This window comes from Podarcis muralis, chromosome 8 (genome assembly GCF_964188315.1).
Source record: "Podarcis muralis chromosome 8, rPodMur119.hap1.1, whole genome shotgun sequence".
NCBI lineage: Eukaryota > Metazoa > Chordata > Lepidosauria > Squamata > Lacertidae > Podarcis > Podarcis muralis.
This window is the reverse complement of record NC_135662.1, coordinates 68,986,479-69,002,367: the sequence shown is the minus strand read 5'-3', so window position 1 is coordinate 69,002,367 and position 15,889 is coordinate 68,986,479. Positions and strand designations below refer to the sequence as shown.

The window sequence follows — 15,889 nt, the reverse complement described above, 5'->3', positions numbered from 1 at the left end:
GCAGGAAAGGAGGAGGACCCTGAACAAAGGTGTGCCTGCCCTTATATAGACATTTAAAATTGCCCACCCTGGAGTCCAAGACCACCCCCAGAAACATCATACATACATCACAGAAGTGGTGTAGCTCAAGACCACCCCCTAGATACATCATATCTACATCACAGAAAGGACGGTCTATAACAGAAATCTGAGTGCGTTGTTTATCTCCTGTCTAGCAGGTTACCTGTTAATGGTCACTTGACTGGATTACTTGGGGAGCCTGGCCAGTCTTTTGTAATGATAAATACTTAGTTCCTGAGCCAGGTCACAGGCTCACCCTGTTAATACACAGACATACCCTTACGACAGGATTTGTGAACGAAAAGACAATGGGGAGGCTCTTCCATTTTCCTTCGACCTTGCAGAGAAATATTTGAGGTCAATTTGGGAGGGACAAAATGGTTTCAGGACTTTTCTGTGGGGTTTCAGACATGTGGTTTATATATGCAGTTATGAACATTTATCTTTTATATATATATATATAAGACCTTAATTTTTTTATTTCAGAGGTGAGATGGAATATTGTTTGATGAATTGTGGATCAGTGGAACTTTCCCTATTTCGCAACCATTTCTATCCACCCTAGCAAATTTTAAGACATGGACAGAATGGGGAGAAAGAAAGAAAAAATGTATATAAAGCAGTGCTAAAATATGTACAATAATATCATAAATACAATGTTGCACAATGTTATTCATGTTACTTTCCTAGGGTTTTGTGAGGTTTTAATCCCAGCCAAACTGTCTACTACTTCTGTCACAGAACCTGGAATGTAAACATTAGGGCAATTCCCCGACTTCCGGAAATGCTGGCAAATATTCCATGCTATCACATCAACTTATCTAATAGATATCAGCCTTCAGCAGCACATGATTACTTTCTCATTCCTAAGAGCAGTTCAGTTCAGTCACTAGTAGAGCTATGTCTGGTACCAAATTGGTCTCTGCCCGATACCTGCTCACAGAGTTGCAATTTGCCCCCATGCTTCCAAGTAGCTCCCAACCTAAACCCGCTGGGTTGATTTCGTGAATTACTAAATGACATGAGTTCACCAATCTATGATGAGGGCATTTTATATATGTACACAGGGGTTCCAGTTAATTTCAAAAGTATCCCCCCCCCCCCCCGTCACCAACTTTAGACCTCAGCTGCAGATTCCAGCAAGTTGCTGCATGCTTCAAAGGACTATACAGTGGTGCATCGCAAGACAAAATTAATTCGTTCCGCGAGTTTTTTCATCTTGCGATTTTTTCGTCTTGCGATGCACGGTTTCGGAAAAGTTTTGGAAAAGCTTCAAAAATCACCAAAGTCTTCAAAAACCTCAAAAAAGGCTACCACACCGCTTGTTATGAGTTGCTCCTCGAAGTCAAGTCGCAACTGTATTAACGGTTTTAAGAAAAAGGAAACAAACTTGGAAGACGTTTTCATCTTGCGAAGCAAGCCCATAGAGAAATACGTCATGCGAAGCAACTGAAAAAACCAAAAACCCTTTCGTCTTGCGATTTTTTCGTCTTGCGAGGTATTCGTCTTGCGAGGTACCACTGTACCATATACTATAATAGGAATCTGCACCTGGAGGCCCCAGGGCCAAATCTGAACACACACACACAGAGGGGGGGGGGTTGGTCCTTCAGTTGTTAGCCCAGGGGGCAAGGGGGAAATTCTTGGCTTATCAGTACAGTGGTACCTCGGGTTAAGAACTTAATTTGTTCCGGAGGTCTGTTCTTAACCTGAAACTGTTCTTAACCTGAGGTACCACTTTAGCCAATGGGGCCTCCCGCTGCCGCCACACAATTTCTGTTCTCATCCTGAAGCAAAGTTCTTAACCCGAGGTACTATTTCTGGGTTAACGGGGTCTGTAACCTGAAGCATCTGTAACCACTGTACAGTCAACCCTTGGTTTTCAAATGCCTCAGATTTGGAACGATTCATCTCCTGAACGCTGAAAACATGGAAGTAAGTGTTCCGGTTTTCAAATGTTTTTGGGAAGCCAAATGTCTGACGCAGCTTCTGCTTCAGTGCAGGAAGCTCCTGCAGCCAATCGGAAGATGTGCCTCGGTTGTCAAACATTTCGGAAGCTGAACGGGCTTCCAGAATGGATTACGTTTGACAACCGAGGTTTGACTATATCAGTGGCGTAGCGTGGGGGGTGCAGGGGGGGCCGGCCGCACCGGGCGCAACATCTGGGGTTAGGGCAAATCCATTGGTTAGGGGGCGCAAATTACTTGCCGTGCCCCGGGTGCTGACAACCCACGCTACGCCACTGGACTGTATTTCCAAAACCTTGCAATCAGCTTAGGATGCTGAAATGTTCTTTTGCCAAACCATAGTTTAGCAGCTTTGAATGAATGATATGACTGAACTCTCCATCACCTCATGTCTCTTCTTCTTGGTGCTTGTATCCTGATTTGATTAAGCCACTGTTATTATGCCCCAAATGAGGAACTGTGGCTTAATGTCACTTTACTAACAAGGATATTAAACCAACTTCACACTGTGGTTTAAGATTGGTTATTAAATGACATGAAACCACAGTCCCCCCATTTTGCATGGAACAACTGTGGTTTAATTAAACCAGGATGTAACCCCAGAGGAAGAGAAGAGGGGAGGTGCAGAATCATCACTCATTCCCTAACCAGGAATTGAGCATCTGAACCAATCCAGTGTCTTTGAGGTTTGGTTTGGATTTTTGTTTTGTTTTTTGCTTTTTAAAAAAGAATTGAATCCAATATACACCTTAGTTCCTGACCTTGATTTTTGAGAAGAGATACTAAAAGAAAAGAAAATGGCCTTACAATCTCCAGGAGGATTAGGAATTTCAATCTGGAAGATTGAAGAGCTACTAAAAGTTAAGAAATGGGTAAATGATTTTAAATCAATCTGCACCGTACAACCGCACCCCCAACTCATATAACTCCCAATATGAGGCAGCTATATATAAAAAAGGAAAGTGAAACACTCCAATAAAATGAAATCAGTGTGCACAGTGTGGAGCCAGCTAATGGTTTCTGAAACAGAGGGGTTATGAAATATTTTCAGATTGACAGGAATCGCAGCTAATTGAAATGACCTATTCTTACAATATACGCCGTTCTCCAAATTGCCTTCTAAAGCTGCCCATCAAAAAGGCAGACTCGCCCCTTCCTCACTAACGTCTCTTTAATTGTGACTCATTATTTTATGTTGCCTTTTTGATGCGATCCAGCCTGTAACCTGCTGTGATGTGCCACTTTTAGAAAAGAACAAAACATCCCTTTTAGCTCAAAGGGCTCCTCTAGCAATGGGCGCGATGGCAAATAAACAACTCAGTATGGTGGGGTGGGGGGTGTTTATCCAGGCATTGAACTTTACTGTGATTACAGTTTTCACATCCTTGCCTCCTCGCAAGTTAGCCGCCTCAGAGGAACAGTGAAGAAGATGTCATACCAAAGGAAATTTGAATGATAATGCTTCTTTGATTCACAGAATGCTGAAGGATCATCAGCTGGAGAGTTTGGTCAACTGAAAGGTTTGGTCAATTTTGTCACTCCTCTGGAAGGAGCCCTGAGTACTTAACAGATAAAGGGGGAAATATAGAGGACCCAGATCAGCAGCTAGTTGTGCTGTGGAAACACTGACAAATAAAGAAGACAGGGGTAGCCAGACCACAAAAATAAGTGCTGCCAAGTCCCATTGTGCTTCTCTTCCATAGCTATTGTATTTGTAGCTCACCTTTTATCCCAAGAGCGCATGGTGGAATAAATGATCCCTTCACCCATTTTTATCCTCACAATAGCCCTGTGACATAGGTTAGGCCAGGGGTCTGCAACCTTTAAGACAAAAAGAGCCACTTGGACCCGTTTCCGAAGGGGAAAAAACTGGGAGCCGCAAAACTCGTCATTATAAAAATATCTTTTTTGGTCACTTTTTATTATTTCTTTGTTTGACCCCTCAAAATTACACCTCCTCATAGAAATAAACGTTAAATTAACAAGTTACCTTTTTTTATGTGTGTGTTCTTCACTCCCCTTCAAAACAGTGACCAGCGTACATGCCCCCTTTCAATGCAGTGACCAGCGTACATGCCCCTTACAATGTAGCGGGCGGGCGGGCGGGAAGGTGACGTCGGGACGGTGTGTGACTAACGCACACACCGCCCCCATGCGACGTCACAGCCAGTACAGCGCCCGCCACAGTGGGGAGTGTCGGGGTGCACAATGCGCCTCCTCCCCTCGCTAGTATCCGTCCTGGAGCCGCGGCAAAGGTGTAAAAGAGCCACATGTGGCTCTGGAGCCGCGGGTTGCAGACCCCTGGGTTAGGCTGATAAATAGGGACTGCCCTAAGGCTGATCAGTGAATTTCATATCTGGGTGGGAATTTGAAACTGAGATTGCCACTCTAACCACAGCACCACCCTGGTTCTCCAAAGGCCTCTTTCCACCTGAGTTTGGCAACTGGAGTTCCAGATTTGACCCAGGTTGCTAGACAGCTATTGCTTACTTCCCTTGCATTTGTTTTCTTTATATTTTCTTTAGATACAACTTCATAATTCAACAGATAACTCTAAGTGGTATATGAATCCCAACAAAGAATCAGTATAGGAAATACAATGCAAATTCTACATTGATAACCAAAAAATACTGCTATTATTTATTTTATTTTATTTTTTCTAAATTATTGAAAGTTCAAAAAGTACATAATTATATGTGCGCCAAACACGGTGAGACGTAAATAAAAGAGAGAAAGAAAAAGAGACACAGAACCCGTGTAGAAGGGGAAATAAAGGGGGGAGGGGGAAAACCCAAAACTGTATATTTTACAAGGTTGTTATTGTACTGCACCAAATCTTAACCTATTACAGTATTTGTAAAAATGAATTCCAAATATCATTGCATTTGTTCATGGCAAGTCTGCGTTCATATGCAAGTTGTTCATATGTTGCAAGTTTGTTTAAGTCTTCAATCCACTTGTAGAGGGGAGCCACATTTTTATTTTTCCAATTCATCAGTATCAGTCTATTTGCTGTGGTAAGGGCATGGAGAGTCCACTCATGTTGTCCTTTTGTATGGTTCCATGTGCTGGGTATATAATTCAAGAGGATATTTTGCTCTGTAAATGTAAGGTTGTTCCACACAGTTCTGTTGATAATTTCAGTTACCTTCTCCCAAAAATATTTCAATATAGGACAATGAAAAAACATATGCTTTAGAGAAGCATTATTTATTAATTATGAATCAACTTTTGTGTGTTGCTCAAGGTGGTTTACAGGCGTTTTGTCAAAACTGCTTTAAAAACAGTACAAAGAAACCCCTACCCAACTGAAAAATAAGGTCAAAAACAACATAAAAGTAACTTCTAAGGCAGACTGTTTCATCCATAGAGACCTTGTCATGATGATGATGTTACAATCACCAGGATCACTCATCTATACATAGGAAAGGGGACAAGGATTCAATTAGGTTTGTATTTAGAGGTGAACTTACCAAATCTGCAGTTTCCAGCACAGTATGTAGACTAAAATACAGCCATCCTTTGAAAAATGGCACTTTTCTGATTTTTTCAATGCAGTGATGTATACAAAAAGGTATATTTGTGGGAAATGTGGATTAAAATGCACATATTGGTGAAAATAACATACAAAATGTATTGTATTAGGGGGAATTGCTTGGCAAAATTTGTATACTGGGCAAAAGATTTCTTACCAATCACCCCCCTCTTTATAGCTCAGTTGGTAGAGCATGAGACTCTTAATCTCAGGGTCGTGGGGTTGAGTTCCACATTGGCCAAAAGATTCCTGCATTGCAAGGGGTTGGACTAGATGAACCCAGTGGAATTTGCTGGCAAGGAGTGTAGTGGAGTCTCCTTCTTTGGAGGTCTGTAAGCAGAGGCTTGACAACCATATGTCAGGAGCGCTCTGATGGTGTTTCCTGCTTGGCAGGGGGTTGGACTCGATGGCCCTTGTGGTCTATTCCAACTCTATGATTCTATAGAGAACCTCATCATCCCTTCCAACAATCCTACAATTCTATGAATATGAATATTCTTAAATGTTGGTGAATTTTCATCAGGGTGTTTAAAAAAATGAACATGAAAATGAGGGTAGAGACATCATCAGGCAAGGCCTTCTTCCACCTGCCTTGCTGCACCCCCTAGTCCCTGCTCCTCAATTTGTATTATTTGTATTATTTTATGTACTGTGGCTTGGCATTGTTTTATTGATTATAGTTTAGAAATTACTTATTGTAACTGTTGAGTGAGTTTCTGTTTAATTTTTATATGTTGATATTATTATTATTATTATTATTATTATTATTATTATTATTATTATTATATACTATCCTAATGATTGTTGTATGTTACTTTTGTGATGTAGGTTGCTTATTTTAAAGTTATGCTTTGTGTTGTTTTTATGATGTTAGCCGCTCTGAGCCCGGCCTCAGCCGGGGAGGGCGGGATACAAATAAAAAAATATTATTATTAATTATTACAAATGAATTTAAGATTGAAAATTGAGAAACTGAGAGAAATCAAAATGGATAGGTTTACCTACACATTCACACTACAGAAAACTCATCTAAATAAGCAATCTTCCCTTCCTCCTCAACAGGCTAAACTACAATTGAGAATCACGGAAGGATACAGTGGCAGTCAAGGTCTTCTCTTTCTCCAGAGAAAATAAAGCTATATTGCTTAACACTACTAACCTGGTAATCCACCTTAAAGAAGAAAAGGAAATAAATATTCGTGCCCATAGACAAAACACTGCTTGTGAATCAAACACACCCATCGTTTCAAGCTGTTAAGTTCCACAAAACCAAAAGGAAACGACCATATGCCAGTCTTCAAGAGAAAGAAGGAACATAATTGTGACCATTGTGCTGTTTGCTGCGTTGAGCTCTTTTGCAGAGCAACAAAGTTTGTATCAATCTATATATTAAGGGTGGATTTAATTCTAGCAGCCATAAGTCAAGGTCACGCTTGATCTCGGCTCCCTGAGGTACTTACAGGCATCTTCCAATGGATTCAAATTATGGGCCAGATCATTAAGCTGGCTGACGGACTCACTCAGTCTTGCTATTAATAAAGAACTCATCTCGAAGATTTTCCGCATGGCTGTATGGATAACCTGAATTTATGTGGACCTCAGCAGTTCAATGCTTGAAAACAGTCAGGAGCTGAAGTTTATTAGTATGGAGGAAAGAGTTCTTTTTTCATTAGGTTGATCTCAAGTGCTGTCCATTTTATAATACACCATGCATGTGGAACCTTGAAAAATCAAATGTTTTATTTCCGTCTGAGGGGAGGATATTTCTTGAGAATGACATACAGCACATCATCACAAAATGCTGCAGAATTTCTTTGCCAAGATTCTCCTGGTGTCCTGAAAATAGCCAACAGCAAGTGGATATCAAATTGCTTCAGGTATAAAAAGTCTAATAATTTTGCATCCATTTCTTTTTCCTTTAGAGCTGTTGTTTCCAGACTATCTTCGGAGCACTGATTTTGAGATACTAAATCTGCGCAATTGAGGACTGTCTGTAATCATTTATGCAGTTGCATCTATGCTGTTATAGCAGATTACTGGGATCACCTGTGTGAATCAGCATAGATCATGCTGGCAAATGACTAACGAGTCTGATTTTTGTCCACAAAACCACTCCTGGAATCTTCTGAAGTATGGCAGTAGCAAGGTGCACTGAGCTAGGATCTCTAAAAATTTAGTTTTTGCCACAGTCAGAAGCAGGAAACTTTCTGAAAACCACAGGAGGGAAGAGTAATCTTGTGTCTGGATCTTGCTTGCAGGCTTCCAATGGGTTCCTGGTTGGCCAGTATGAAAACAGGATGGTGGGCTACAATGGACCATTGGCTTGATCCAGAAGATCTTACATAGGCTGAGCATCTGCCAGCAAAACTCATGAAGGATGAGAAGGATGCAAAGGACAAATTCAGGGAAGGGTTTTTTTTTTAATTACAGTACAGTGTACCTTGGGTTAAGTGTTTAATTCATTCCGGAGGTCTGTTCTTAACCTGAAACTGTTCTTAACCTGAAGCACCATTTCTGGGTTAGCAGAGTCTGTAACCTGAAGCGTATGTAACCTGAAGTGTATGTAAACTGAGGTACCACTGTATGTATAAAATCTAGACTGGAACTGCTCTAGAACTAGAACACTAAAAAAACACTGACTGGATTATCTTAACAGTAATGCATGTGTGTCCTAGGGCCTCTTGTTTTTGTTTTTTAATCTTTTCTTGGCATTTTTGCATGTGTGTATGTACTTTTCTCATCAGTTTTTCAAAAACTTTAACAAATTAACTTCAACTTCGAAACTTATTTCCCTTAACGATTAGACTTCCCACTCTTACCTCCATTATGTTTTTATTCCCACTCTTTTCCCTACTGCTTTATATAACATACTTTTATCTAATACGTACTTCCTCTATTGCAATTATAATCATTTCCCTTCCGCTGCTCATATTTTGAATCCTGTGCACAATTTCATTTGACTATACTGCTTTCTCAAATAGCCCCAAAAAGAGTCTCCACTGTTCCTTAAAAAGTTTATCATTTTGAATTTTCAGTGTCTTTACATTTCCAAAACTTACTTGACAGAGTCTTGGCCATCTTATTTGGCATTAGATACTGCATGTACATCATTTTCATATCATTTTCTTTTAATGCATAACAGGCATTTTTGTAGAAGACTGGCAATTATAGGATGGGGGACACCTGGCTTACTGGCAGTACATGTAAAAAGGAACTAGGGGTCTTGGTGGACCACAAGCTTAACATGAGTCGACAGCATGTTGCAGCAGCAAAAAAAAGCTAAGGCTGTTCTAGGCTGCATCAACAGGAGTATAGTGTCCAGATCAAGGGAAGTAATAGTACCACTCTATTCTGTCTTGGTCAGACCACACTTGGAATACTGTGTCCAATTCTGGGCACCACGACTTAAGAAGGATGTTGACAAGCTGGAGAGCAACCAAGATGTTCAAGGGTCTGGAAACTAGTCTTACGAGGAGTGCTTGAAGGAGCTGGGTATGTTTAGCCTGGAAAAGAGGAGATATGATAGCCATCTTCAGATATCTTAAAGGCTGTCACATGCAAGAGGGAATATGCTTGTTTTCTCCTGCTCTGGAGGGTAGGACTTAAACCAATGGCCTCAAGTTGCAAGGAAGGAGATTCCAACTAAACAATTCAGAAAAACTTTCTGACAGTAAGAGCTGTTCAGCAGTGGAACAGACTCTCATGAGAGGTGGTTTCTCCTTGCTTGGGAGGTTTTTAAGCAGAGGTTGGATGGCCATCTGTCATGGATGCTTAAGCAGAGATTCCTGCATTGCAGGGGGTTGGACTAGATAGCCCTTGAGGTCCCTTCCAAGTCTATGATTCTATCATTCCATGGGGGGGGGGGTGTTAGATATTATGCTTGTTTCATTCTGTTACTGTTGCTGTTTGTTAGTCTCCTTGGAAAAGCAGGTGGGTAGATTTTTCTTTGAAAAATGAAGTTTCAGCGGGAAACTTTCAAGTGCCTTCTATCCTAGTTTTCTAGATCCATACTATAGCTCACCTTTCCCAACATAATGTAGCCATTTCAGCTAAGGTTCTCATGAAGGGATACAGAAGAAAATGGTGGCAGAACAATGCTCTCTGGCTCCTAAGTACTTTCTATGACCTCTCTAAAAGATGCCTATGGCCACTCTAGGGATAAAGGAGATAATGAAATGGCCTTCTGTCTCAAAAAGATTTCAGAACGGGTAGGAATAGCTGTATAATGTTAGCTGCCGTCACCTTCCTCAGCCTGGTAGAGCATAAAATCTTATTCAGCAGGATAGAATTGTACTGTATGATGAACACAGTCAGTAGAGAATATCTGGTTTCCTCCTGCAATTCATGCTACCATTAGGCACTTTCCCATGTTCTCGTCAGTAAAGGCATAAATGATCGCAATGGAAAAGAAAGCAAAACAATGTGAAATGAAATCCTATTATACACAGAAGAGAAATCAAACATTCAACAGTCTACAGGTAATTACATTTTCTTGGTACAGTTGAAACAAGGTAGGGTGGGGGAGGGGAATCAGCACCTTCATCTCATTTTTCATAGTGAATCTTCAGTCAGCTTCCAGCTGAGATTTTGTGTGACATGTTTTCTCTTTCTTAGAATGGGTGACCTTTTCAAAATTCCAGCCTTATAACATGGTGTCTACAGAGTCTGTGGAACTCTGTTAAGATTTGTGGAATGCCTAAGTGAGTGTCTTTTCTTCAGATTTATCCCCCAGCTTAAAGGGAAGGGGAGGCGGGCGGGCAAAGCTATGTACTAAATATGCTGAGACAGGAAAGAAAGCATGTATTGTGGCTCCATTCATGAAATGGACTCTATATTTAGTGGCATGATTTCCGCTGTCCATTCACAGAAGGCCCATATTACAGAACTTCCTTTGACTTTGGTAAAGAGGGTGCCTTCTTCCACAAATCTCTATCTAAGGCTGTAACTGGACATTTCAACAGACATGGGGCTGCCATCCAAAACAGTAACTCTATGTCTCCCTTTCCTTTGGATCAAGGAAGTGTGGAGGTGTAAAGAATGGTGGGAGCTGGAATCCATAGAATAAATCATAATGGCATTTTTACTGGGCATAGGAGGTGGTGGAAACAGGTCTCTTGAACAAGGTGGCTTCTTAGTTCTCCAATATATATCCTTCAGATCCATTTTTCCCCAACTGGTGAGAAGTTCCAGGAGCAGCACTTACCTGGGATTGGTTCCATTTGAAGAAGAACCACGGGCAACATGCAGCAGTTCATAATATTTCAGTACGTTGACAAATGTGCAAGTTGAGAATAGATGGCTTAGTCGTCCTACAGATAGCAATTCCACAGAATCCACAGAATATCTCAAAAGAAATATGCTTTCAGCTACCGTCTCTTTCTCAGAATCTTTCTTTATTGCATTCCAAAACTGCAGTCTCTGTTGTTTTACACATATACCGGGTCTTGCGCCATACCTCCAGCAAGCAGGGAGATGAGTAATCTCAGAAAATGACTCTCACCTTTCAGAGGTGTTAATTCCTAGCCATTCTGGCCCATCAGCATGTATAATTCCCTTAATAAAGAAGAAGAAGAAGAAGAAGAAGAAGAAGAAGAAGAAGAAGAAGAAGAGAAGGGTTTGGATTTGATATCCCGCTTTATCACTACCCAAAGGAGTCTCAAAGCAGCTAACATTCTCCTTTCCCTTCCTCCCCCACAACAAACACTCTGTGAGGTGAGTGAGGCTGAGAGACTTCAGAGAAGTGTGACTAGCCCAAGGTCACCCAGCAGCTGCATGTGGAGGAACGGGGACGCGAACCCAGTTCACCAGATTACTAGTCTACTGCTCTTAACCACTACACCACACTGGTTGGAATCCATGGCCCTTCAGATGATTATAGACTCCAACTCCCAGCACTCCTAGCCAGCCAATAGTCAGGGAATGATGAGAATTTACTCCAGGAGACCCACACGTTCCCCTAGCAATGCCACTCACCTAGGTCTAGAACCAACTAAACATTGGTGGAACTACTCAGGTAGCTCAGCTTATGGATTGCTTCCCTTGATTTTTACCTTTGTCACCATTTGCTGCAGCAAATAGATGTCGGAAGCATGAAAAGCTGCATGGAAGTCTATGTTGTTGTTGTTGTTGTTGTTGTGTTTTTGCATGCATAATCTCAGGCTCTAAGTATTCTGCCTACACACTTGTAGGCACAACGCCAAAAGTGGTGTGGTAGTCCCTTTGAAAAGTTTGGCTACTAGTCTGTTACAGAAGAAAGGTATACACTGCTAGCTAAGCTCTAGGCAACATGATATTCCACTCTCAAGCCCATTTCAGAACTGCTGCTGCTATAGTTGTGTGTGCATATGAACCATCAGGAGGTTCTGTAGTGGATCAGGCAAACATATGAAGACCCTTTTCCTCCAAAGCAAAATAGGAGCTAAAAGAGCAAGTGGGGGATTTCGGTTCTAACACAATTATTAAGCATTACAACATGTGAAAGCACATAATAAAACAATTAACCTTTCCACCCAATGAAGCATTTGATCTCTTTGGGCAATAATATCATCAGCCGCTACAGGGCCAATGCACAACATCGTTTGAAGATTTCTGTCTTTGGAGGCAAGATATATCTGGTAATTAGAGGCCCCAAAGACCATTTTTTTCATCCGTCCACAAATGTCATTCGATGCAGCAAACGATCCTTATTCATGTATACGAAACGCCATTGCAAATAAAGCCATTTTTCCCACAAGTAGCACAAATTTACCATCAATAAGAGAAACACCGAAATAAATAAGTTGTGCATCAAGTAAAGAGAAGCAAGAAAATTGTATGTAAATTTAATATGCAAATGCATATTAGATGTAACAAAGTGTAGCTTTAATCTGTTTTATAGCAGAGGGTTTCAGCTTATGGCATGCAATACCTGCAGCATTTTGACATCACCACAAGGCCAGTGGCGGACCTACATTTGGGGGGCCCTGAAGCTTCTACTGTCATTTGCAACCACCAATGAGGTTTTAGTAACTACTGTTATCTCCTTCAGTGGGGTTGTCCCACAACATATTGCCTACCTATACAACATATGGAATGTTGAAATATATGCAACAAAAAATGGTCAAATTGAGTCAAGCGACTCAAATTGGGTCTACTAGACCCCAAAATTTTAAGCTATGTGGACTAAAGTTGTTTTTGTGGCCTCTCTAGGGGCCCTAAAGCTTAAGTGTCATTAGTTTCAGAGAGTCTTCTCCACTCCAATCCAAGGTACAAGTGCCATTTATTTGTTGCATCTGGTCACTCTACTAAAATTCAGTTACACTATTTTAGACTTCCTAAGTTGCAATGTGGCATTTTAGCCAAAGCAGCTGTCACCCAGGTCCAGTTTTTGTATTGCTGTGATGACGGCCCCCAAAGCATGCTTCCCTGTGGCCCAGCTCCACATCACTGTAGCTTATGATCACTGGATCATATAGATTCATTCAAATCAAACGATCTTACTTCTCATGCCAGAATCACCAGCAAACTGAGGATGAGGAGGAAGAGGAACATAATTCAACCTTCTACGTGTTACCAAGGAAATGTAGAGCTGGACCATAGGGTATTTTTGGCAGCTGTCATCCAATCTTAGTAATGTATGCATTTGGCATCAAAAAGAAACATATGCATGTTTCGTCATTTTTAGAACTCGTGATAAATTAATCAGGACTTTATTGTGCCTGGTGCAAAGAGAACATTACCACCATTTAATGTTTCAAAAATTCATTTGCAAGAGGTTAGTTAAAATTACCTGTCTGTCAGACACACATGATTAAGAGTGACAATAATTACTACTCAGCTTCTAGTGACAGTGGCTTAATGACAATGATCAGGATCCACAAGGCATGTCCAGTCACATTTCTTACTCTGCCATTACCCAAACTGCTTTTGCCAGCTCCCTTGGGTTCAAAAAACAGGGGTCATGTGACATGCAACCTAGTTCCTGCTCACTGAGTGGCAGCTTTATCATTCTTTTCTATTGGTTTTTAGTTTAACTGGTAGATTAATCAACTAACACTTTAGTTGATTCATTGGGGGTACTAAGTTAATCAGTGCAGCTGTGTGAGTTAAGATGAATGTGTTACAGCATCTAAACTTTGTAAAGAGAGTTGATATATAGATTCAGTGAAAGAATTGACAACTGTGTTTTGCTTTGTTTTTTAAAAAGATAGGTTTCTTTAATTAAACTGTAAGCCAGCACATAGTTCATATCTCAAAAAGACCTCCAATATTGAGAGTTTGGTAATATACAAATGTTTTTACATTTATACTTTAATTGTAAGGAGAGAATGTTTTTATTCTCTCCCTAAAGCCTAAGCTTTCACAATTAATCGAGTACAGTGGTCACCCTAAGGCAGCATGTACCCTTCTGGCAACTTGTATGTCACTGACATACTTGTAAAGGTAAAACTAAGGTAAATGACCCCTGGATGGTTAAGTCCAGACAAAGGTGACTACGGGGTTGTGGCGTTCATCTCGCTTTTCAGGCTGAGGGAGCTGGCGTTTGTCCACAGACAGCTTTCCGGGTCAAGTGGCCTGCATGACTAAGCTGCTTCTGGTGGAACAGAACTCTGTGATGAATGCCAGAGTGCATGGACATGCTGTTGACCTTCCTGCTGCAGCAGTACCTATTTATCTACTAGCACTGGTGTGCTTTTGAACTGCTAGGTTGGCAGAAGCTGGGGCAGAGCAATGGGAGCTCACCACCATTACATGGATTTGAACTGCCAACCTTCCAATCGGCAAGCCCAAGAGACTTGGTGGTTTAGACCACAGCGCCACCCATGCTGTATGAACACACTGCATTTTTTGTGGCCGTGTTTTTAGTGGAACAAACCTTTTTTTGCATGTTTTGTTCACCAGCGTTGTCTGCTTATAAAACAGAAATCTTTTCCTCCCACATCCCCGCTCTAACAATCCCTACCGGCAGATGTTTTCTAAAAATGTGTCTACCGCATTCATTTTATATAACTTGGAACTTTTTATTATTTAAAAAACAACATAGCAGTTTTTTTGGGGGGGTTGTGTGGGGTTTCCCCCCTTTTTTAAAAAGAGCTGACATGTTATAAGAGTGGCGCAGAGGAAGCTCTGCCTTGTGTACAGGTATAACATGCCACCTGCAAGAAAATCTGTCAAGTGTCTCATTGCCTTTGACAACAACTCTGTCAAAAACAATCACGATGCCATCGCTGGAGATGATGGGATCTGCAAGAATGCATAGACACAGAGGCAGAAAGGTCAGTGTGGAGATAAATGTTGCATCTCAGATTACTGGAATCTCCTTGAATCCTAGCACCACAATTCACTATTAAGACACACTGCTATTAGTTTTATTGATTGTATCTGTTCCAGGCAGCTATCTACAGAGCATTGATAAGCATACTTATCAAGTGTTCCTCATTGTGACAGACAACCCACATTTATTTCCATTTTTTTAAAAAAAAACAACAACAAACCACCCAGGTTTTTGCTGCTGCCTGTGCAAAGTCCTCCTGCCTGCTTGTGTTTCTCAAAGGCCTCAGCTTTTCAAATGAGTTGAACCCAAAGTAGGTTGTTCTGGTTTTGCATACAGAAAAATAACACCCTGTCACAAAGACTCTCCTCCCTGCAAGAGAGGGGAGTGGTTGTGGGCGGGAGCTGAGCACCGCCCCTAGCAGGGGGCATTAGCCCCCTGCCTCCAACTCACCTGGCTGGCGCCCACGCCCCTCGGCAGGCATCCAACCAGGTGCCTGAGAGGAGGCGTGTTCAGCAGCCTTTTTCTGTGGCGCCAGCCTCTCCCCGGCCTCATTCTTCGTCGTCTCGCCGCAAGGCGGCGAGCCTTTTGGCTCGGGTGGCGGTTAGGCATTGGAATAATGTGTTGTGGTGTGTCGAAGAGCTAGGTGTGGCCATCGCCTATGCCTTCAATATAGGGGTATTCCGTTAAAGGAATCTGGCGGTCGTGTATTCTGTCCGATGCCTGCTTGGCGGGAGGCCATGGCACGACCCTCGGTGACATCAGGGGAGAGCCTATAGTTGGATTAGCATCAACAGGCTCCACCTACTGGTGAAGAACCCACTTGTTTCGATCCAATGCCTAAGCCAATACCTTTTCAATTGCTGTAACCAATAAAGTTGTGGCCTTTTCTAGCCCATTAACCCTATATCACGTGTCCATGTGTCTTCATTTCACTTCACCGGGGTCGGGTCCTCGAACCACAACCACTTCCCACTGACTTCCAGTTCTTGTACAAACAAATGTTGACCTTTCCCAGGCAATTAGATTTAGCTTCAGTTGAAACCGGTAAGTTAGTAACAAGTTAACTATGAATGA

General features: G+C 41.6%; 1 long non-coding RNA gene across 1 annotated transcript; it reads left to right on the top strand.

Annotated features, from left to right (window-relative positions):
• The first annotated feature begins 7,134 nt into the window (after positions 1–7,134).
• Positions 7,135–8,590, top strand: LOC144328804 (uncharacterized). The gene is made up of 2 exons (XR_013394094.1): positions 7,135–7,439; positions 7,821–8,590. It is a non-coding gene; the product is annotated as an uncharacterized LOC144328804 (long non-coding RNA).
• Positions 8,591–15,889: the final 7,299 nt, after the last annotated feature.